The 24103-nt window shown below is 48.5% G+C and overlaps 1 pseudogene; it reads left to right on the plus strand.

Moving 5' to 3' along the window:
* Positions 1-4837: 4837 nt before the first annotated feature.
* The window catches only part of LOC119386303 (transmembrane protein 164-like), a 48855-nt pseudogene continuing 29589 nt past the window's right edge, over positions 4838-24103 (plus strand).

The raw sequence follows: 24103 nt of genomic DNA on the forward strand, positions 1-24103 counted from the left end.
CGGTGCGGTGACATGTAGCGGCCGGGCGACGGCGAGCGGGAAGGTCGTCGTTCTTGCCACTGTGTTCCGGTGAGGTAGTCGTTGATGTCGCGTGGCCGTTCGCCTGGCTGCGGGCGCGGCGCGTTGATAGCGAATCCGCGTAGTCCCATCTGTCGGTACTGGCAGCGGCGGTACGTGTGGTCGGCCTCTCCGCAGTGGTAGCAGAGCGGGCGGTTGTCGGGGGCACGCCAGACATCGGTCTTCCTCGGGGTGTTGCGCTGGCCGGCAGGTGGTCGGTAGGGCGTCGGTGGCGGCGGCGGCGTCTGGCGACGGTACTGCGGCGGTGTGGCGTCTTGGCGGGGGCGTGGAGGAGGAGCATGGGCGGGCTGCAGCAGCATAGCTAATAGCTTGCGGCTGCGGCTCTGCTAGCTGAGGCGCGCCGAGTGAATGCTGGATCTCCTGGCGCACGACGTCGGCGATGGACTCTACTTGAGGTTGCGACGGAGGTAGAATTTTTCGCAACTCCTCTTGCACGATTGCTCAAATCGTCTCACGCAGGTCGGCGGGTCCTAGGGCTTGAACGTCGGCGTAGCTTGTAGCCGAGAAGCGGTTGTATTGCCGCGTTCGCATCTCAAGCGTTTTCTCGATCGTGGAAGCCTCCGATGCAAATTCAGCGACCGTCTTCGGCGGGTTCCTTATCAATCCAGCGAAGAGTTCCTGTTTGACACCCCGCATGAGGAACCTCACTTTCTTCTCTTCGGGCATACTTGGGTCGGCGTGTCGAAACAGGCGATTCATCTCTTCCGTGTAGATGGCAATATTTTCATTGGGCAGCTGCACACGGGTTTTTCTTACGGGGGGGGGGGGGGGGGGAGGCTGCAGTGAACATATGCCCTACCCAGACATGAGCTTTTGATCCTTGATCTCCTTTATTATCGCTTGAGGATCGAGCCTCGCTCTTTTTGGTTAGTCTGCAATTTTCCTGTTGCAGAATTTTCATCTTGAGCTAGTGCCCACGTAACACAAAAGAAGCTATTTGCCGTCTAAAAGACGTCTTGAACGGCTACCAAAAAGGGCTAATAGAAGTCTTGGTCAAGACATTCCCGTAGCCGTAGACGTCTTTTCGACGTCTGATAGCTGTGCTAATGTCCCGCTAGTTGACGTCTTTAAAAGACGTTTTGACAAGACCAAGTTAAGACGTTTTATAGACGTTCTTGTTTTTTCGCCGTTTTCGAAATTTTGGACTTTCGAAATATAAAATAAACTAATATAACTGTCTCTGCAGCATGTTTGGTCGGCAGCCTGACGGCTACCATAGGAAGATAGAGATTGAAGGGATCGAAAGAGCTCCCGCGAGAGCACTTTCCTGTTTTTCTCCCACTTCCTATGTCAGTCGTCGAGCAATATTAAGTGACCAAACAATCAAGCAAGATCACTAACATACGTACATACCTGTTCACCCACGCATGTCCTCACTGTTGCATATTGTCACGTGGTCGTGACGTCGACGAAGACAGCAGTCGGCGTTTGCAGAATGAAACTGTTTATTTGGCCGAACTTGTGGCCGGGAAAATGAGAACTAGAACTACAGCAATACACGCTGTACGATGATAGCGGCGAACAGGGCGTCGTCCGTCGATCAACTGACAAGCAGTCAAGCGCGTCGGCTTTTATACAGGCGCTATCGAACTTTCCAGCGATATCGCTGGTGGCGGCGTTATCTCTCGACAAAGCTGGAACATTCTCGTGCGGCGCGCAATCTTAACAGATTGTTCCAAAACAATCGCGAAGCTTCCTACACATCACGGCGAGGCCTTCGCAGCGCGTTGCCCACAGTCTTTGTGGGTGAAGCTTACACTCATGAAATATAAGACTCGCGGCAATATATAAATTTTCGACGCTGAGTTTACTCGCGTTTATTGCGGACCGAATCAAGTTGTTGCGGTCGCTCATATATGCCACGTGAATTATTGGCTACTTCAGCACACCATACATATCCAACTTTCATATAAAAGACATCGGTTTATAATAAATTTGAACACGTACGCAGGGGAGATCAAGTCATTCTAAAGAAACATTTCCAATTACAGATATGATAAAATGCTGTCATGTATCAAGAAACGACAATCAATAATAACTGCACCTACAGGCGAGGCGCCTACGGTAGAAGCTTTGCACTTTGTCAGCGACAGGCCGGCATAGTTGTAAGCATGCTTGCATAAACTATGTCGGCCTGTCACTAGCGTGCGTGCGTGGAGCCACGAGCTGTAACGCGCAAAACATAATTACTCAAAATAGGGCGAGGCAGTCTGGCTTACGATTCGCACCGGCGCGTATACTATAGCTTCGCGTTCGACCATGCAGTTCAACCTAGCAAAGAACTGTTCACATTTTAATCACAATTCTAAAACCTTTCAGTAAAAACGACGAAGGCCAGGTGCACTTACCGAAAAAAGCACTCTATCCGAACGTGCACACGTTCTTAGCTGTTTGTCTGGCTGCAACGAAGGTGGTGAGCAGAACAATCGCTTCTTGAAACGAACGTACCGACGAACGTATCGTCGCAAAAAGCACAGTAAAGCTTGTTTCACCAAACTGATGAAAAATATGCGACAGACAGTATGATCACCGTTACTTGATGCCAAACAGTCCGTAATCCGTTCATCCGTTCAGCCCTCAAAATAATTAGTTTCGCTCCGCAACGCGGGTTTCTATCAGCAGTTTGGTAAGTATATTCTTTTCAACCAAGGCGGCTAAGGCCGCGCAACGCTCGCGCAACAGCGAACGACAACAGAAGCAAATGCAGGCAAGCCAGGCAAGCATGCTACCACTGATGCTACTGATGCTACGCAGTCGGAGGCTCGAAGCGGGTGTTGTCGAAGCGCGCATGTTTACCCCTGCATTCAAGAAAATCTTTTCACTCGGCGCTCCACCTTGACTCAATGTCGATAGCAGACACACCTATTGGCAAGAATGTTCACTAAATATTGAGCAATAGGCGGGATCATTTTGTGAGAACCGTTGTTAATAGCATCAGTAGTACAGGCGCTGCGCCGTGCTCCCGACCGGGCTGCAGAAATTAGGCGCCTTTTCCTCTTCAAACCACTACCACCACCGCATCAGTAGCATGCTTGCCTGGCTTGCCTGCGTTTGTTTCTGTTGTCGTTCGCTGTTGCGCGGCGGCCTTAGCCGCCTTGGCTTGAAAAGAATATAAAACTGGTGATAGAAACCCGCGTTGCGGAGCGAAACCAATTATTTTGAGGGCTTTGTTTTCTGCGTCTCTTCTTTCACTAAAGCGACAGCCACCGCTGCCGTTTTGGCGTCTTTGCGCTCGTGGACAAAACGTTTGAAGAATCATTTACATAGTCGTTGCGCGCGCACTTCCCCCACCCACGAAACACGAAACCTCTATAAAAGGTTTTATAGAGGTTTATAGAGGTTTTTAATGTTTTAAAGATGTTTTATAGAGGTTTTGTGTTTCATGGGCAGGATGTCTAAAAATGTCTCAAAGTAGACGTTGTGGACTTCTTTGGTAGAATACACTCTGGCTATGTCGTAGCTGTTGAAAACGGTAACAAACAGTACGCAGGCATATTTGAGAGGCAAGTGCTTTATTTTGCGAAAATGTCTATTCTTGATCTTCTCGTAAACCAAGACGTTTATAGCCGTCCGTAGCCGTTTCGAGACGTCTTTTAGAGGTTTTGTGTTACATGGGTGGTCTTCCCTTGGGAAACATGAAGCATTTTATCGTAATGCTGCAGGTGATGCAACTGTCACATCTTCAACAACTTTTTTCAATTTGAACACATATAACGGCCGGAGTACCCCCGGGCCTCGGTTAGGTCGCTATTTGCAGCTGGAAAGAGCATTGCACGGTTCAGACCTGCTGGTTTTACTCGCTGCACTGCATAAAGCAAATACAAATATAACAAAAAAGCACGAATGTAAGAAAAAAACAGGTCCTTAATGACGTTACTTAACCTCGTAGTTGCGAACTACCCTTTCATAACACGAACAGGGCAACCGATAACGAGGTCTCGCTTATTTATATAATTTCAACGAATAGCAAACGGTGCGTTATTTTCCTATTCGCGCTCCGCACCAGCGGTACGTATCAACCAGAGCCGTATATTCCCTTTGGAATATACGGCTCTGGTATCAACAAGCACAAGAATGTGTATCACTGGGTTTTGCAAGTGTTCTACAAATGCGTCAAGCACAGCTAGTCGGACAACTCCCAGATCGCAGCCTAGTCCGGTCGAAACAATTTGGCGAGAAGTCCTCTAACGTATGTGATCGCCGTCTTTTGGCTTCCAGACTTCCCGTCAAACAGCCTGCCCCGACGTGCTTCGAACATTTTAGTCCTTACGAAACCGGTTAGAAAAGAATGACCGTGTTCTCTGGCGTGGTGGCGTCCGGATATCGTTGGGTACATTGTGCGCTGCGTACGGCTTTATAAATCGAGCGAAAAGGTACCCTGGGAAGAAGTTTCACTTGCAAGCAGAACATTTCGAGCTCGATGAAAACTTCTATATATGCCGGAATACATGCTGACAGCTCGCAATCTGTCTCCATGCGGCCGCTGCAGCACGCGTTGCGGAAGGCGAGCTTTCTGCCTATGGCAAGATGGCAGCGCAGCAACCATTCAAGCCACGATATGGAGCCACGATAATGTCATTCTAACTACACTGTATTCTAACGTAAGGGGCAGAATGCTAGGCTGTGAGTGGTTTTTTTTTTCTGTGGTAACATCGAATTACTCGAAGTAGACAAGGCATTAGACCAAATTAAAAAACAAAAAGAGAGTGTTTCTTTTTGTCGAGCCTGGTGGTACCGTGGCGCCCGTGGCGCACGTCCATCCATTGTGGTGAGTAGCCTCCGAGATGGACGTTGAGCAAGTGTGGCCACACTTGAGTTGCGCGACGGATGAGTTCGCTTCCTCCATTTCACTCAAAGTGGTGAGCGACGATGGGGCCGTGCAGCGCAAGCAGTTACAGTGGACTGTTGGCCGTTTCCGAGTGGGCATACGCGGGCGTCAACCACAGCTTGGCAGGCAACGGCGGACCCGAGTGCGCCCACTTCATATCCGCTCGAAGGCGTCTCTGGGAGACTCTGCTGGCTGTGCTCGGGGCTTCGGCGCTCGCGCTGTGCAGTTGGTCGCAGCTGCAGGTGGGCACTCATCTCTGTCGTCAAATTTGAAATGGGATTCCTCTCTTTCGTACGTGGTAAAGCCGCAAGACCCATTCTGCCGGCCGTTTGTTTCAAGGTGAAATCGTGGCGATCGATGTACCGGCAAGCTCCGCCTTCCTCTCTGGGCGCTGGTTCTTATCCTGCAAATTCCAATTCTTTTTCTTTCTTCGGGGAATAATTGGTGATTTCTGTTAAGTCGCTGTTAAAGTTGGTTCCCCATAAATAACCTTAGTTGAAAAAACCTTTTTGGTTGTCGTTGTCACGTAAAGAACAAGGATTTCCTGCAATTCCTTTATGCATCGTTTTATTGCAGTGCAAAGTTGCTGCGCCGCAAACAGCAGCTCAAGGAAACAAGTTGATTGCACTCGCACCGCCACACTGTACTAATTTTCTTTTGGTATTAATCGGTCTGATATTGGAAAGGCTCCCTCAGCTGCTGTTAAATCACATTCTCGTGACCCCAAAATAAAGTACAGCTTCGCTGGATTTGCCTCTGCTGTTGCTTAGTTTTCACACGAGGAGACCATTTGAGATGTCAGCCTCAGCGTGTGTTTATCCTTGCAGGCCAGACAGCAGCAGTTTGTAGACACAATGATATCGCAGAAAAGCTACCCGCCGACCCTTCAAGCACGAGTTGCCATTACTGTTGATACACGTTTCCAGTGCATACAACTTCAATCCTGGGTGCTGGACACCACCATGTGCCTTCAAGTGCAGCACTTTGTGACACTGACATGAGCCTTTTAAAGGGACCCTCCAACACTATTCAACCCCCCCATTTGTTACTCACGGGTTGTGTAGACTGAAGTATGGATAGATTAGTGCAGTAAGAACGGCATTGATGGGGGCACGCAGTCCGAAGCTATTTGGTCAATTATGGTCAATGTAAATTATGTATATTCGGTCATTGCAAGTTATGTACTTTAGCTCGTCTATTTTTCATTTTCAGTTACGTATTATGCAAATTATGTGCTAATGTATTCCCACCCCTTATGTAATACCCCTATCAAGGGGTATTTAAAGAAATAAGGTGCAGTCTAGAAATTCGAAATAGAAGAAATGCCTGCCCTGAACTCTATTTTCGCGGGGTCCCATGTCCTCGTTCCACTCGCCAGTGATGGTGCAAAGCATTGCCAATGGAATGAGCTGAAAGCTCCTGCATAGCGGAAGCTAGAACAGCATTGTTGCTTGTCCTGTCCACCGTATTGTCAACACCACTGCCATAACAACCAACGTTTTTAGAACCAGTACAGTTTCGCAGCTCCGCTCGCAAACCGGCACAGGCGGCCAACACGTGAACTTATGGCGCTGCTGCTCCATTTTGCTTCACTTGCCGTGGCCCCCCAGGATCGGATACGGCAACACACCATTGCTCTCATTGGCGCGTTGGCAAAGCTGATAGCGGAGGCGATGTACCTGCCACAGCGATCTCAGATGCGCAAGGGGTAGCCGCTTGCGGCGCGTTGCGCGTTTCTCTATGCTCGCCTTCTCCGTGCTCCGTGCATGATTGTTTGCGAACGGTGATCGCTTGGGAAGCAGTTATTTTGATTTAACATGTGTGAAAGGGACAAAGCTGAAGAATGTCATCTCTGCGCGAATGAAAGAAGTGTTAATTTTAAGGGCTCGTTTTCTTTGTTATACACAATATTAATGAGCACTAACAGGCAATCGGAAACGGCTCAGAAATGAACACTGGTCATCACTTCTCCGAATCAGGGCAGGGACTTGTAAGAAATATCTTCTGAACGCCAATCCCACCAGAATCGTGAAGACTAACTTCACTACAAGTCGCCTAACCGAGCTCAGGGAATAAAACGAGGTACCTTGATCAACCATAGTTGGCATTGTACGCCTTTCTCAAGAAATCAGAATTAATTCGCCCGAAAATTACCACCGGCCCTCTGTTTTACGACTTGCTTAGTATGACAAATCTAAGTACATGAGCCAGTGTCATTTTCACCTCCACAGAAAAAATGCAACCACCGTAGTCGTGATCGATCCCGCAACCTCAGGGTCAGAGCCGAGCACCGTAACCACTGTTCCATCATGGTGGCTAAACACAGGTTGACGGCAATGGAATATTTGTGCGAGAGGATAGCTAGACGTGGTGAGATTGTACCATTATTATAGGTCACGTTCGATTATCTTTTGATGTTCTTGGAGCTTAGCTTGTGAAATAATTGCTTTTTAAAACAGTCGAGGTTATTGGAAAAGTTTAAATCTCGGCTGTCACAGCCACCGAAAGCTGCAGCAACGATAGGTCACATGGGTGTTGTAGCAGACGACGCACGAGGCATGATGCAAGATGGAACTGCAGCGCCGCTAGTTCTTGCGTCGGCCGTCGCGTCCACTTCGGAGAGCAAGTGTCTATGGGGAGCTGCGAAACTGAGCTGGTTCTAGAAACATTGATAACAACGGCTTCAACAACATGGTACCTGATGCCTGATTTGTCCTGCTTTAAAGTGAGGCTTTGTCCACCATTCTTGACAATGACAATCCATGTTGCTCCCTCCTCTCATTCTGCGAAGGGAATTTGTAGAGCCACAGGGGCGGTGAAGCATGGTTGCCCCAGCATCGCAGGACTGCGTCAAGTGTTTGGAAGCGACCTGAAGAACTACAGAGGTGCAGTGACATCGGTTCAACGAAGGGGATTACTTGCACAGCTTCAACAACAATCAAAAGCATACCGCTCGTTCGGAAAGAGGCAGCTCGCAAACGTACTGAGGCAAGAGGAGAGAGAGAAGCGTTTGGTATGGACACCCAACCTGTGCAAGCAAGAAATCCAGAGGCGAAATGGCAGCCTCTGTCATGCTTTGTAGTTGCAGTGATCTTTTTTTGTTGCTACGGCATCTATTTGGGGTTTAATGAAAAAGCACAGAAGAAAAAAGAAACGAAGCACATTAGCAATCTCATTTTTGATGGCACACCAATATCACCTCTGATGTTACATTTGTCCTATCATAGGCTTGCGTTCTTCTCTGTCATTTCTGCCTGCAATAGTTCTGGTGAGCGCCACTATACGCTGATGCGGTTAGTAGCGATGTAGTGACATTATTGCTTGATTAAAATACTAAATCATGTTATGTCGGTGTTTAGACCTGTGCTGAAATTATTCTCAGCCATCAGTCTACGCAAACCATAAATAAAAAATAGGTGCTTCAAAAGTCTTAGATGGACCCTTTAAGGTGCTGTGTACGGAATATGCGCTATGCTTTGCCTGTTACATGCTGCAGCAACACTCAGAAAGCTGCCAACTATGAAGGTCACAGGGTTGGCTGGTAGCTTTTCTGCAATATCATCATGATGCGCAATGGATGTCTACAAACTGCTGCTGTCTAGCCTGTGCATGCAAGAAAAAAAAAACACTGAACATGGCATCTCGCTTGGTCACCTTGTGTGAAAACGGCTCAAATTCAAGCAACAAGCAACAGCAGAGGCAAATCCAGTGAAGCTGTATTTTGTCTTGGGGTTACCAAAATGGGATTTAACAGCAGCTGAGGGGGCCTTTCCAATACCAGCCAGATTAATACCACGGAAAGAAAATAAGCACAACGTGGCGGTCGGAGTGTGACTGGCTTGTTTTCTTGACAACTTAGCTGCTGTTTGCAGCGCAGAAACTTTGCACTACAATAAAATGATGCATGTCCAAACATAACAATCATAAACTCAAAATGCAATAATACTGGCCTGGGCAGTGCATGTTTGCCAATTCCTTTTTTCCAAAGCGGACTAGAACAAGCTGTCTGAAGAGCAAGTGTGTTGTCAAAATGAAAAAAATGTTTGTATCTATGTTGTAACCCCCCCACTCCCTGCTGTAATGCCCAAGGTCAATGCGGGTCCATCTTTGAATAAAGAATGTAAAAAAATTAATGAAAGTGCAAGAATCTGGTTTGCAGGAAATTTTTAGGTCTCTCGTGACAATAACCCCTCCCACGCCTCGCCCTGCATGGCTTAGACATGTCCGGGCCCGGGTATCCTGTGGCTTGAGCTGACACCGGGTGTTTGGACCTTTAAGGCAGAGGCAGCGCACCCCTTTGGCTTCACATAGACAGCACCCCTGGGCTGACCCACCCAGGGGAAATCGGCAGTCGCCGTTTCCTGTCTCTCTCTACCCACATCTTCGTCTTCCTTGTAGGGTCTGACAAAATTATTATCAGACCCTACATTCTTAATCCTAGTTGGTGTTTTAAATGTCAAAGATTCGGTCATGCATCCCACTCATGCAGGGGAAAAGAAACGTACGCAAAATGCAGCGAAAACGACCACACAGCCAAAAACTGCACATCGTCGTCACTTTGTGTGAACTGTAAGAGGGATCACCCAGCATACTTCCGCTCATGCCCATTCTGGAAAAAAGAAGTAATTGCTGTCACTGTCAAAAGATCTCGTTTTATGAAGCACAGAAACTGTTGTCGTACCTTTTCCGTAGAAGTTACACCGATGTGATGCAGTCGGGAGCACAGAGGCCTCAGACGTCCGCCGGGTCCACACAGAGTGGTCCGGTTGCGACTTCTTCCGCCCCCTTGATTGAAGCAGCTTCTGCTGCTCCCTCCACGTACAAGGGCCCGCAGAATCCCTGGGCCCTAGAATCAATCGAAGGCCTGATATCCGTGTCTCAGCGCCCAACTCTCGACCTTCCAGTGCCTCTGACAGGGTAATGGAGATTGACCAGAAAACCTCGGTGCCGTCGACACCGAAGGACAAGCGCCCCCTGGAATGCACCAAGCTGGACAAGGTCCCAATAACCATGCAAAGCAAGCAATAATCATAATGATTATCACATTTGTCTGTAGTTTTAGTTCTTCATATAATGTCACCTATCATCTTTTAAATTAATCGAACAATCCCCACAGGTATATTTGCTTACTTTTATTCCATCGTGGCTTTTATGATTCACTGGAAATGTAGAGGATTAATGCATAATTTAGGTGACATGAAGGACATCATCAATAAGCTCTCACCAGTGGCCTTCTGCCTCCAAGATACAAACCTCAGTGCAAAACCTATTCAATTCCATAAGGGCTACACAGTTGCCCGAAAGGACCGCGATTGCTGTCGCAGTCTTTCGGGAGGAGTAGCTATCGTTTTTCCAGGGCAGCACTTCTACCCGAGATATCCAACTGAATACATCTTTCGAGGCCGTAGCCATCACCGTTCTATTGTACAGCACTATCGCCCTCCCCCCCTCCCTCCCTCCGTGGCTACAGGTGTGGTAATACCCCATACCTGGGGCATTTAATGCCTTTCTGAAAGAAATTACTGGAACTCCAGAAAGTAAGTGTTCCATTTGACTTCCCCTGGACAAAATGTACTATCCCTCGATAGTTCATACAAACTAGATGAGGCTGCAGACTCATTCAATAAAAGCATCAATCACAGAACACATGCTGCCATCTATTTTAAATAGGAAAACACCATTTGACGAGCTGGGCTCTTCAAAAGCCTCTTGAAACATTGCTGAAGAGCCATGACGAGCACAGCTCATCATAAGCAGTTTAGGGGTGAAAACTCAGGTGCATTCACTTACTTTTCACCAACATCACGCACTTTTAGTTGTTTAGATCTGGCTCTCTGCTCACCATGTGTTTTCACCAATTTTAAATGGGAAGTCCTTGACAAGTCATATGGTAGTGATCACCAACCAGCCATCATCAAAGTCGTAACAGCCCATCAAACTTTAGCTACCAAGCCAAGTCACTGGAAATTGCAGCTCGCTGACTGGCCGGCTGTTACAGAGAATGCAAAGCTCGATGTTTTTTCACCAGAACTTTCCGTACAGGAACTTAACAAAAAGTTATTGAAGTTATAATTCTAGCGGCGGAAAACAGGTGATACCGCAGTCCGGTATTGTGTGCAAAAAATTTAATTCTTGGTGGACCAACGAATGCACCGAAGCAAAAAAACAGTGCAACAAGGCCTGGGGAATGTTACAAAGGTACCCGACATATGGGGAACCAGTGCTGGAGTTTCCGCCGACAGGGTGCGCTGCCCTGTCGGGCATGGCCGGAAACACTTGGGCATACAAACAAATACAAGTGGCTACTAACGTCAACCATGCCGCCGTGCGCGATCATCAAACGAGGAAAAAGAAGAGTCGAGACCGGCGGTATTATTGTATTCACAAATGCCACAATCAAAAATGTCTAATAACTGAAAAAAAAATTGTCCACAGCATAGTTGACTCCCTTCAGCCTCGCTTTCCACCGAGGCACATGGGTTGGCGCTCTGGAAAACATCACAAATCTTTTATTTGAAACTGGCCTTGCAACAGTTAAAGAAAGCACATGACAGCTTAGGTCATTGTGCCATACATTACACATACCGTATTTACTCAATTGTAGCATGACCACAATTGTAACGCCAGGGGTGACTTTTCATTACGTCCAGGAAGAAAAAATGGAATTTCCGCATTAGAATATTCTGCGAGGGTCGACTTTAGGTTGCAAAAAAAAATGCACTGTAGTGATAAATACGGTTACCGTAGAGAACGATGAAGAAGACGGTTGTTGTGGTTGGTGCTCGTGCTGGCTCCGTTTCGGGGAACTGACCGCTGTCCCGTCGCTGTCTCGCCTCTAAGACGCTCACCGTACCTAAACTATTAAACACATACTATCAATTGGTGGAGCGTGCTGGGTTCTTGACCCTGGAACTTCGTTCTCGGACTCTACCCCCCGCCTCGTCGATTCCTGAAGACATGGCCCAGCAAGCTGCTACCCCAACCCCATCTCTTACCTGTTCCGGCATGCCAAGACAGCGGGATCCGGTGATTTTCAATGCCTCCGACGAGCAAGACGCCGAAGACTGGCTATCTTCATACGAAAAAATTCGGCAGATCCCACCTACCGTAGGAATCGATGTTATGCGAAGCATGGGCACGAAGGTGGCTGTGTCGAAATTTTTCACATTGAGCGAGACGTTACGGAATGCGCTAGAGAAATGTGCAAAGTGGCACAGCTGTGGTTTAACAATCACCAAGCTGACATTCCTAACTGGTCGTCCTTTAAGACACGCTTCGCGGAAGTATTCGGCCGACCCGCTGTTCGCAAGCTCCGCGCCGAACAGTGCTTGCGCGGCCGCGCACAGCGGTCTGGTGAGACCTTCACGTCTTATATCGAGGATGTTGTGGACCTCTGCCGTCGTGTCAATCCAGACATGTCTGATACTGACAAAATCCGGCACATTATGAAAGGTATTGAAGACGACGCCTTCCACATGCTCGTTGCCAAAAACCCCCAAACTGTCGCAGAGGTAACTCGGTACTGTCAGAGCTACGACGAACTGCGGAGACAGCGCATTTCTACGCGACAGCCGAGCTTCGACACGGCCGCAACGTCTGCATTAACCGTTGGCGCTGTTTCTACCGACCAGACCACGTTAATGCAACAGATACAGCAGTTCGTCCGCGAAGAAGTGGCGCGACAACTGTCTCTTGTGCCTTACGTTCCGGCCAGTGCGCATACGCTGACCCCAACGCTCAGACAAGCGATAGAGGAGCAAGTCTCTGACGCTCTCCCTTCCACCTACCATCATTCGCCTACCTCCGCACCTCTGACTTATGCTGAGGTCGCCAGACGACCATCGCTGTAGCTACCACTCGTCACGGACCCTGCTCGACAGGCTAATGCCTTCTACGCAGCAAGTCCGCCTGTATGCCCGGACCCGCCCCCTTTTCACCGTCCCGCACCACCGTCCTCCAATCCTTGGTGCACACCCGACAACAGGCCGATCTGCTACTCCTGCCGTCTCCCTGGCCATGTCGCCCATTTCTGTCGTCGTCGTGATTTCCGCCAAGGTGCTGGCGAAGAAGGGTACGGCTATTATCGTACAGAGCCACCTCAGTCGAGTTCCTTCCACCCCACGTCGGACACGTCATCGTCAAGTCGTCGCGGCTTCGACAGGCATCGGTCACCCTCACCACGGCGCCGTTCCATTTCGCCTATGGTTCGTCGCCCGCCACCCGTCCCAGCGGAAAACTAACTGTCGCAGTTCCCGAGGCAAGAGCTGCGCTCATATCGAAAATTTCAAGGCCTCGATTTCTACCCGCCAACGAAATAACTGTGTATATTGATGGTGTAGCTGTGCAAGCGCTCGTTGATACTGGTGCTGCTGTGTCTGTGCTGAGTGGTGAACTGTGCCGCAAGTTAAAGAAGATTACGATTCCACTTTCCGACGTCTCTCTCCGTACGGCAACTTCGCACCACATCCAGCCTTCTATGGCGTGCACAGCTCGGCTAGTCATACAGAACGTTTTGTATGCAGTTGAATTTGTCGTATTTTCACCATGTTTGCATGACAACCTCTTGGGCTGGGACTTCCTTTCCGCTCATCATGCCGTCGTTGAATGTGCGCGTGCCGAACTAGAGTTGTCAACGATGTGTGAACTGCCGCTGTGTCAAACGCCGATGTATGACGGGCCCTCTGACCAGGCATTATCTTCTCGAGTCGTCGTCGCTGCGGACACTCACATTCCTCCTCTGTCCTCTGTTCTTGTGCCACTCTCTTGCGACGGCGCGTCCTCTGTCACTGCCCTGTTTACACCCTCCGAAGCATTTGGCTCTCGCAAGAGCTTCCTTCTCCCATTCGCAGTTGTCACTATAGAAAACTCTTGCGGCGCCATCTATATCACGAACCCGTTTTCTTCCCCAGCCACCTTGTTCCACGGCGAACTAATAGGTCACCTTGAGGAAATAGTCTCTGTTTACTCCAGTCACCTGCTTGATGGCTCGACAACTCCTCACGTCAACAGCATTACCTCTGATACCACTACCATTTCATCTCTCGAGGCATTCCTTCCATCGATTGCTTCTGAACTCCCCCCTGCTCAGCGTACGCAACTCTTGGCGCTACTTGATCGCTTCAAGACGTCATTCGACCATAACCAACGTTCTTTGGGCCGCACGTCTGCCATCGTTCACCGCATTGACACCGGCACCCACGCACCTTTGCGCCAGCATCCGTATCGAGTCTCTCACGCTGAACGCCGCGTCATCGACGAGCAGGTGAGCGACATGCTTCAACGTGGCGTAATCCAACCTTCACACAGCCCTTGGGCCTCCCCGGTTGTGCTGGTGAAAAAAAAGGATGGCAGCATCAGATTCTGCGTTGATTATAGGCGTCTTAATAAGATCACGCGAAAAGATGTTTACCCGCTGCCCAGAATTGACGACGCTCTCGATTGCCTGCAAGGAGCAGAGTTCTTTTCTTCTTTAGGCCTTCGATCGGGCTACTGGCAGGTTCCTATGAATGAAGCCGACCGCCCCAAGACTGCGTTTGTAACTACTGACGGATTGTACGAGTTCAACGTGATGCCGTTTGGCCTCTGTAATGGGCCTGCCACCTTCGAACGTCTGATGGACAACATCCTAAGAGGCCTAAAATGGAACACGTGCCTGTGCTATCTAGATGACATCGTCGTTTTCTCGAAGGACTTCGACTCCCACCTCACTCGCCTCGCAAGCGTCCTCACTTGCCTTGCGGACGCGGGACTGCAGCTGAACTTGAAGAAGTGCAATTTCGCCGCACGCCAGCTTATCATCTTAGGGCACGTTGTCAGCAAGGATGGTGTCCGTCCCGATCCTGCCAAGCTCCGCGCTGTCGCCGACTTTCCCAGGCCGTCTACACTAAAAGAACTCCGTAGCTTCATAGGCCTTTGTTCGTACTCTCGCAGATTTGTGCGTGATTTCGCGACGATAATCGCCCCACTCACACAGCTACTTGCCGACAACCAAGACATTTCGACGTGGTCTTCCGCTTCCGACAAAGCATTCGCCTCTTTACGCCATCTTCTGACATCCCCACCTATCCTACGCCACTTTGACCCGGATGCTCCAACCGAAATCCACACGGACGCTAGTGGAGTAGGCCTCGGCGCTGTTCTTGCCCAGCGTAAATCTGGCTTCGACGAGTATGTCGTTTCCTACGCCAGTCGCACTCTCACTAAAGCAGAAAAGAACTACTCAGTCACGGAAAAAGAATGCCTTGCCGTCGTTTGGGCAATCACGAAATTTCGACCTTACGTATATGGCCGCCCATTCGACGTCGTGACTGATCACCACGCTTTGTGCTGGTTATCGTCATTAAAAGACCCATCTGGTCGCCTAGATCGTTGGGCGCTCCGTCTTCAAGATTATGACATCCGTGTCATCTATCGGTCAGGCCGTAAAGGGACTGTCTACCGCTTGGAAAATTTTTTTTGATTGTGGTAAAAATGAGAAGATCGTTCGTCACATCGGCGGCAACGAGCGCGCTTTCGTCCCATAAAAAAAAGAATTATAATTTTAATCTGATGTTGAAAACCGTGAAAGAATGACCGCTAGCGTCACCCAACAGCAAAGTGGTCGCAATTCCCGCAATCTATAGGTGTGACAGACTATCCACGCAGGTGGACTTATTTTGCTTAAAAACAAACATGTAGAACTTGAGAGTGTATTTTCCGCTCTTGAAACAGCTTTCAATTGCATCAAAAAAGTAATTTTTGCTGTTTATTTATCTCACATGTCCAAAAAGACGCCTGGCGGCGCTGCCAACGCCGCCGCTATCGAGTTTGTCTGCTTCAACACCCTGTGCTGCTTGTACCGTTACGCTGCACTGTCGTTAGGATGTCTCACGCGTGCTGCGCTGTGAAGGCATGCATTTATCATCGCTACATCAGTACAGGAGTTTCATTACATCGTTTGCCTGCAACAGCATACGCACTATATTGCTGTGGGCATTGCAGTGCAGCGTTTGCAACGACACCTGCGTGACAGGTTTGCATGAATTAGAACCCAGTCGTTCAGTGCCTACTTACCAGTCGACATTTCCAAGGCGCCCAGCTTGCGGTGACGGAGGCCTGTCAAAGTCTGGGTCATCGCTTGTGCTGGCGCTACTCGAAGAATCATCGCGGTCCGGTGCGTCGACGTAGAGGTCTAAGTTTTGTTCCCTCATGCGTTCCAAAATTATCTTTTCTAATTCGCTTAGGTTTCCCAACGGCATGTCTCGTCTCTTGATACGGTCTGCTACAGCGCCAAAAGCGCTGTTTTGTTTTTTACGGGTCGACTTGGCTTGGATTGCGGCAGCAGTGCTAAAATAAACGCATAGACTGCAATCATAGCAAAACGAGTGTTCTGTAATCGTATAATAAGGCTTCATTTAACCGATCGCGCGCTTAAAACGACTGTTACATTCATTGCATTAGTGTTCAGCGAAAATAAAGAAATCCTACAGAAATGACATGTGCTTTCGGTTTTAAGTTTTACCGGCACTACAATCGTCGTCGTGTCCACCAACCAAGTGTTGTGGGGCGTATTCACACCAATGGAAGAAGACCGAACGCAGATCGAAAAATTCTGTTTTAAAATTTTCTACTCACTTTCCAGAGAAACCGCTGCAAGGTTGAACACTTCAGACGGTACGCTTTCTATCGCGGTACAAAACAGAAAAGCGATGAAGGACGGTAGACAGTCCGTAAGCATTCGGATGCCGACACTCTTTCTCGTTCGCCACTTCCCCATGAGTATGGTGTTGCGTCTATTTCGAGCTGCGATTGTTCATCTCTTGAACATGCCGACATGTCATCTGAGCAACGCCAGGATCCATGGATAGCCTCTCTCCTAGAGTATCTGTCTCAGGCGTCTCCACATACAACCAACCGCTCGCTTCAACGCACTGCTCGCCACTTTAAAATCCGTGATGGCCTCCTGTACCGCCGAAACTACCTGTCTGATGGCCGCAAATGGTTGCTGGTAATTCCTCGCCATCTACGTTCCGACGTCTGTGCCTCCTTTCACGCGGATCCGCAATGCGCCCATGCTGGTGTGGTGAAGACATATGCACGCCTCCGGATTCGATACTACTGGCGCGGAATGTACCGCTTTGTTCGACAGTACGTCCGTTCATGCTCCAAGTGCCAACGCCGGAAGAGCTCTGTGCACACGACCACAGGTCCACTCCAGCCACTGCCCTGTCCCTCCCGGCCGTTCGACCGCATCGGGATCGATTTGTACGGTCCCCTACCGTACACACCAGATGGCAACCGCTGGGTGATCGTCGCTGTGGACCACCTCACGCGCTACGCTGAAACTTCCACGCTTCCAGAGGCCACAGCGCGTGAGGTCGGCTTGTTCATCCTTCGAAAGCTCGTTCTTTGGCATGGTGCACCTCGCGAGCTACTCAGTGACCGCGGACGTTCCTTCTTATCCGAAGCCGTAGAAGCCCTCCTCCGCGAATGCAACGTTGTCCATCGAACTACTACCGCATATCACCCGCAAACCAACGGGAGGACCGAGCGCTTCAATCACACACTCGACGACATGCTCTCCATGTATGTTTCCGATGACCACACGGATTGGGACCGCATACTGCCGTTTGTCACGTATGCTTACAACAGCGCCATTCAGTCTACTACGGGGTTTTCTCCGTTCTTCCTGCTTTATGGTCGGGAACCTTCCTCGTTCTTGGATACTATTCCTCTGTACCGGACCCGGACCCCTCAGAAACTACGACTCTAGCCGAAGCCGCCACTTATGCCGAAGAAATGTCGGCAGCTCGCACGCTCGCTTACCACCGCACGACCAGGCCCGCCAGAAACACTCTCATGACCGAACTTATCTGCTTCGTCATATTCACCTGGAACATCGTGTGGCTTCGCGTGCCCTCATCTGCCCCGGCCTTTCCGCAAAGCTCGTACCCTAAGTATGACGGTCCTACCGGGTCCTACGCCAGACTTCACCGGTCAACTACGTTATTGAGCCTCTTCAGCCACCTACGGATCAACGCCGCCGCGGGCGCGAGGACTGTTCATGTCGATCGATTTGAAAACCTCACTACGACCCACCAGTATTACCTGTGCCATAGGTCGCCAGGATGGCTCCTTTTCTGCCGAGAAGTGATTGTAGTGACAAATACGGTTACCGTAGAGAACGATGAAGAAGACGGTTGTTGTGGTTGGTGCTCGTGCTGGCTCCGTTTCGGGGAACTGACTGCTGTCCCGTCGCTGTCTCGCCTCTAAGACGCTTACCGTACCTAAACTATTAAACGCATACTATCAGCGCTACATTAGAGTAAAACGGTATTATACGTCACTGTCACGTGCACAGCTCTAGACCGGTTACAAAACCATGACCGCTAGAAAAACCGTGTGGTCTACACATCTTCCATTACTGATCACACACTGCATGTCAAACGCGGAACCACCACGAAGTCAATTACCACTAGGTTCCTCAAAGGCATTTCTTTTTTTTTTTTTTTAAGTATCAGGCTTAGACGATGGCCGATCACAAGTTCGCAAATGGTCTGCAAACAATGGCGAGTCGACGTCATTAAAGCACGACCCCTGCAACATGTTTGTATTTCCGATAACACCACTGATCTCTACTTTACACCGGCCTCCTGCCCTACACAACACTTTTTACATTTATTTCACGCTTCACTGTCAGCTTAAAAAACGTTTTTTTAAAGACTGCGATACGAGCATTTAGTGGGCACATGCAAGCCGTTGAAAACACCATAAAGGAAAGCGTGTAGCGAAACAGCTTCTGTAATATAGTGCAAGAGATGTAACTACCGATTACGTAAATGTGATATGCTCGCTCAAAACAGCTGCCGCTCACTGGGCCAAATGTTCTCAGTGCTGCCTGAGGCACTAATTTTATTTCAAAGTGGGCACACAACGAGCACACTGCATACAGCGTCGAGCTTCGCTAGCGCTGCACTGCAATGCGCTGTTTTACTGCAATTCGCTAGCGCTATTTGAACACACATACCTGTAAGTTTACGCCGTACAGTGCTTGACATTTCGCCGAAAGGTCACAATCGCTGTCTCTGCGAAAAAACAGTTTCCGTCTTTTCAACAGCACACTCTCGCGAAGGTAGCCGTCCGCACACATCACATCGCCGAAACCGCAGTGGGGAATAATCGGTGGCATCGCTGCTCGCCTGCTGCGCCACAGTGCAGCTAAGTGTCCCGATCTTCACTAGTCTTGCACGTTCCGAAGTACCTACGACGCACATTGAGAAAAAGCCGTGGTAGTGTCGAATGACGTTCAGCATGCGTTTGAACGTGCCGCGAGGTGTGTGAGGGCCCGTTGAATTGTGCCGTCATACGCATCGCGGCGGCTCTGTATCACTAAATGTTTCTCAGCTAGCTTGCCAGGGTGGCGCATCATGTAAATTTCAGGCGCGCCACCTGGGCAGCGCTGGCTCCCCATAGCAGCCTCATAACCTTCAAACAGGCAAAAGCCAAAGCCCGATATATTTGAAGGCAGGCAGAAAAATGTCCATGGCAGAAATACATGCCATCCATAAATAGTTCGGTCACATCTAAACATATCTGGCAGGGGCATAGCCAAGGTGGGGGTTGTGGAGGTTCAAACACCCCCCCCCCCCCCCCCCCCGAAAATTTTCAATTTTGCTTGCGTATATATGCACGCACACATACAAACACATGCACGAATATTCATAAAGTATGGTAAAGCCCCTGATATCTGGGATCAAGTGAGAAAGTTAAGAGGAGATTACTCGTCATACACAATACCAATGCTTACAAGCCCGAGCGCACACACAACACTAGATGACCAGGCCAGCCTACTAGGCGAACACCTTTACAATGTCTCCAGTTCAGCGAATTACACAAATGCATTCCTAAAGTACCATTCTGCCAAAAAACACACTGCCTACTACAAGTGCCTTAAATGAATGCTACAACTATCCTCTCACACTACATGAATTAAACAGGGTACTTTCTGCCGATAAAAAAACAGGTACAGGACCTGACCGGGTACACTACACAATGCTGGTGCACCTATCCCAAGCATCTGCGGTGGCACTAAATTAAACAGGGTACTTTCTGCCAAAAAAAAAATGGCAACAGGGCCTGACCGGGTGCACAACACAATGCTGGTGCACCTATCCCAAGCACCTGCGGTGGCACTGAATTAAACAGGGTACTTTCTGCCAGTAAAAAAACAGCAACAGGGCCTGACCGGGTACACTACACAATGCTGGCGCACCGATCCCAAGCATCGGCCGGTAGCACTTCTCCAATTCTTCAACAAAATGTGGGAATCTGGCGTAATGCCTGAAGATTGGAAAAATGCAGTCATACCTGTTCTAAAGCCTGGTAAACCCCCAACATCACCTAGTAGCTACAGGCCCATTGCATTAACAAGTTGTCTGGCAAAAACACACGAGAGCATTATAAACATCAGACTCACTTTTATTCTTGAATCAAGACACCTAATAGACTTGCGCCAGTGTGGATACAAAAAGAGCTGCTCCACCACTGACCATCTCGTCAGACTAGAACACAAAATATGAGAAACGTTTCTACGCAAGTAGCGCTGTCTTGCGGTTTTCTTCGACTTAGAGAAAGCATACGGCATGACGTGGAGATATGGGATGCTAAGAGACCTTGTAGACTTAGGGATCCGTGGAAAAATGCTAAAGTGCCTAGGTGATTTTCCTCTCTAATCGACCATTTCAAGTACTTCTCGACACAACACTGTCACGAATATTTGTCCAAGAAGATGGCGTACCACAAGGTCGCATTCTCAGAACTACCCTTTCATAGTCACAATGAACATTATAAGGTTATCCCCCTCACAGTCATGCACTCTGTCTATGTTGATGATCTATCTCTGAATTGCTTGTTGTGCCTCAAACCTGTCAACCTGTGAATGACAACTCCAAATCACTATAAGTAAACTGACAAAATGGGCTGACAAGACTGGTTTTCGCTTTTCCAACCAAAAAACTACTGCTGTTCTTTTAAGCAAAAAGAGGATCATGCCTGGGCCCCAGTTCTGCTATTAAACAGTGTCGTGATAACAGTAAAACAGAACACAAATTCCTAGAAGTTACATTCGACCAAAAACTCAACTTCCTAGCCCCCATAAACACACTAAAAATAAAGGCAAACAGAGCACTCAACCTTTTAAAAGTGTCATCCCCAAACATGGGGGTTCTGACCGACTGTGCCAGCTACATATCTACCGTTATGGTAGTCTGCAGTATTTTAGATTATGGTTGTGTTGTCTACGGCTCGGAACTGGAGTCGTACATTCAACGCCTTGACCCTGTACACAATCTCGGCCTACGTCTGTCCAGTGGTGCCTATAGAACATCGCCTCTGTGGAGTTTATATGTAGATTGCAACAAACCTCCTCTAGGTCAGTGAAGAATATACTAACCCTGTCCTGGTGTTTTAAGAATCAAGTCACACCTGAACACATAAAGCACGACATTGTCACGAAATGCGACTCACGCTTATACTACTTAAACAAGCCACATTTAATCAAGCCACTGATTTACGGTTCGAAGAATACTGCAACACGTATGTGATATCTGAAGAGGCCCTCAATATAACAAACAAACCACCGAGGCTGCCCCCATGGTTTGACCTTACACTACTTTGCGACTTTTCCCTAACCTCCCTAAAAAAGACACCTACCAAACACCACAATTGGGAATTGCGTGCACTTCAGCACAAATATAAGAGATTGCGTCGAATATTACCAGACTGCTCAAAAACGAAAAATCGTGTGTATTGGTATTGGGACAAGGGAATCTGCTGTCAGTCTTTAGATTGCCTCACTGCATATCCAGCTGAAGTCTATGCCTTGTATGAGCGGTCTGCAATATCATCTGTGGTGAACACAGGAAAGCAATAATATCACACTGACTTCTTAAATGCGTTGAAAGCTCTACATTTGAGTGTGAGTCCTTGGTTGGTGATAATTTAAATATGATCGTCTGAATAAGCGAGGCCGTTTCTGCTAGGTCCCAGCCATGCCCGGCCATGAAAAAGCCGATAAATGTGCTCTTTAGCATCTGACGAAACACTTACAAGATGAAAATTTCCCTTAAAGACAGCCAGCGGATGATTAGTAAAGCCAATTAGTTTAGCCTGTTGACAGCAGTGATGGGACTCGTGTACAAACAATAAGCTCCATCTAATAAAGGCCATACTTGGCAAATGGAAGACCTGCTGTCACCAAGACCAGTTTATTGAAGTCATGTTATGCCAACTCCGTAGTGGGCACACACCTCACACACAACTTTCCACTGACAAATGAAGAACGGCCAAATGTGAAAGATGTTAAGAACTGTTAATAGTTATACACATCCTAACCGCATGTCCGTACTGCTATGCAGAGACGAAAACATTTCGGCCAGCTATACAAACATCACACGCCTATCTACCCTAGGCTGCTTCTTGGAGATGATCCCCTTATGCTCTTGCATGGCGTGCTAAACTCCTTGAAAGAATGTGGCTTTTTAAATAAGCTTTAAAACTGCATCATTTCACTGTTCATTACTCAACACTTTGGGACTAGCGCAGCATAGCCTTAGCTGCTTTTGCGCCATAAAAACCGAACTGACTTCACATGTGGAAAGAAGGTTATTTATGGGGAGCCACCTTTTGCAGCAACTTAATAGGAATTGCCAGTAATTCCCCAAAGAAAAAAAAAAAGTCAGGAATGACATAGTGCTGTTCAGCAATCATAGCAGTGCCTCCGGTTTTCTACCTTCACCAGCAATTATGGCGATGAATTTCAAAAAATAATTGAGGAATTATACCGAGAAAGTATTAAAGGGACACTAAAGGCAAATATTAAGTCAACGTTGATTGTTGAAATAACGGTCCAGAAACCTTGTAGTGCTACTTTTGTGCCAAGAAGTGCTTATATTGAAATAAATCACGGTTTAGTGGTCTGCATTGCGTTAGCGCACTTCAAATCAGCCGCCTGTGTTCTCACGTCACTGCTGCCATGCCCAACGTTGCCCGCCTTTACTGTGGGGCGATGTGCACTGGCGGCGTGCACCATTCGGGCATCCGGCAACATCACATTCACATGCAGGTCGTGGGATCGAATCCCGGCCGCGGCGGCTGCATTTCGATGGAGGCGAAAATGTTTGAGGCCCGTGTATTAGATTTAGGTGCACGTTAAAGAACCCCAGGTGGTCGAAATTTCCGGAGTCCTCCACTACGGCGTCTCTCATAATCATATGGTGGTTTTGGGACGTTAAACCCCAGATATTACATTCACATGCATGCGGCATTTTGTCGAACTTTTTGTCAGAGCGACTTTCACAAGCGCACAAATACACGCGGCAGTTCGCGATACCGAAACTACCACTGAGACGCGACCGCATGAGCGAAGCAGGGTGTCGGGCGAAGCGCAGTTCGGGGAAAAACGGAACCTTGAACCACGTGCGCCGTTCCCCATGGCAACGCCAAAGAGGTTCTTTTTTCCATGAATCCAACAGAAACGAACAAGAAGCATTTTTTACGTCTCTTTATGCTCAGAAGGTTCTTTTTTATTGCAGCTAGTTTGATTACGAGCGATTGATTGTAGTCGAACTCTCTCACGTCACTGGGATCATTTCCAAAATGTGCCACTCGTGGCGCTCACCGTGTGATACATTTAGCTTAATTTCTCGGTAAGTAGGGCACTGCTGTTGATAATATTGCCGTTTTAGACGTCATACATTGAGCTTTCACGCTGACATAAATTGTTATTTGCCTTTAGTGTCCCTTTAAAGGGCTAGTGAACAGGCTCTGTCTGTATTTTTTTACATCTACCAAACAAGCTTGCCAATTCGTGCAGACAGCTGCGGTGATCTTATTTATTAATATCACAGCGCCACGCAGACGCTCCACTTTGAAAAGCACTTCCCGCATCCCTTTAGCTTTTGTCCAATCCTCCTCGTACGCGAAGTGACGTAATCTTACCCATGGGCAACATTACGTTGCACCGACTTTTTCGATTGATCCTCTGCACTACGAAACGGCGCCTTGGCCCTACGTTGATGCGGTTTTGGTGGCGCAAATACTTCAGTTCTTCACCGGGCTGCTCTGACACGAGCAAGTCAAGGAGCAAGCCTACCTCGGTCATTGGCTGCATGCCGATGACGTGTTAGGTTGCCGAAGTGGGTGTAGTCACGACAGCGGGCT

The sequence above is a fragment of the Rhipicephalus sanguineus genome, chromosome 3 (assembly GCF_013339695.2).
Source record: "Rhipicephalus sanguineus isolate Rsan-2018 chromosome 3, BIME_Rsan_1.4, whole genome shotgun sequence".
NCBI classification, from domain to species: Eukaryota; Metazoa; Arthropoda; class Arachnida; order Ixodida; family Ixodidae; genus Rhipicephalus; species Rhipicephalus sanguineus.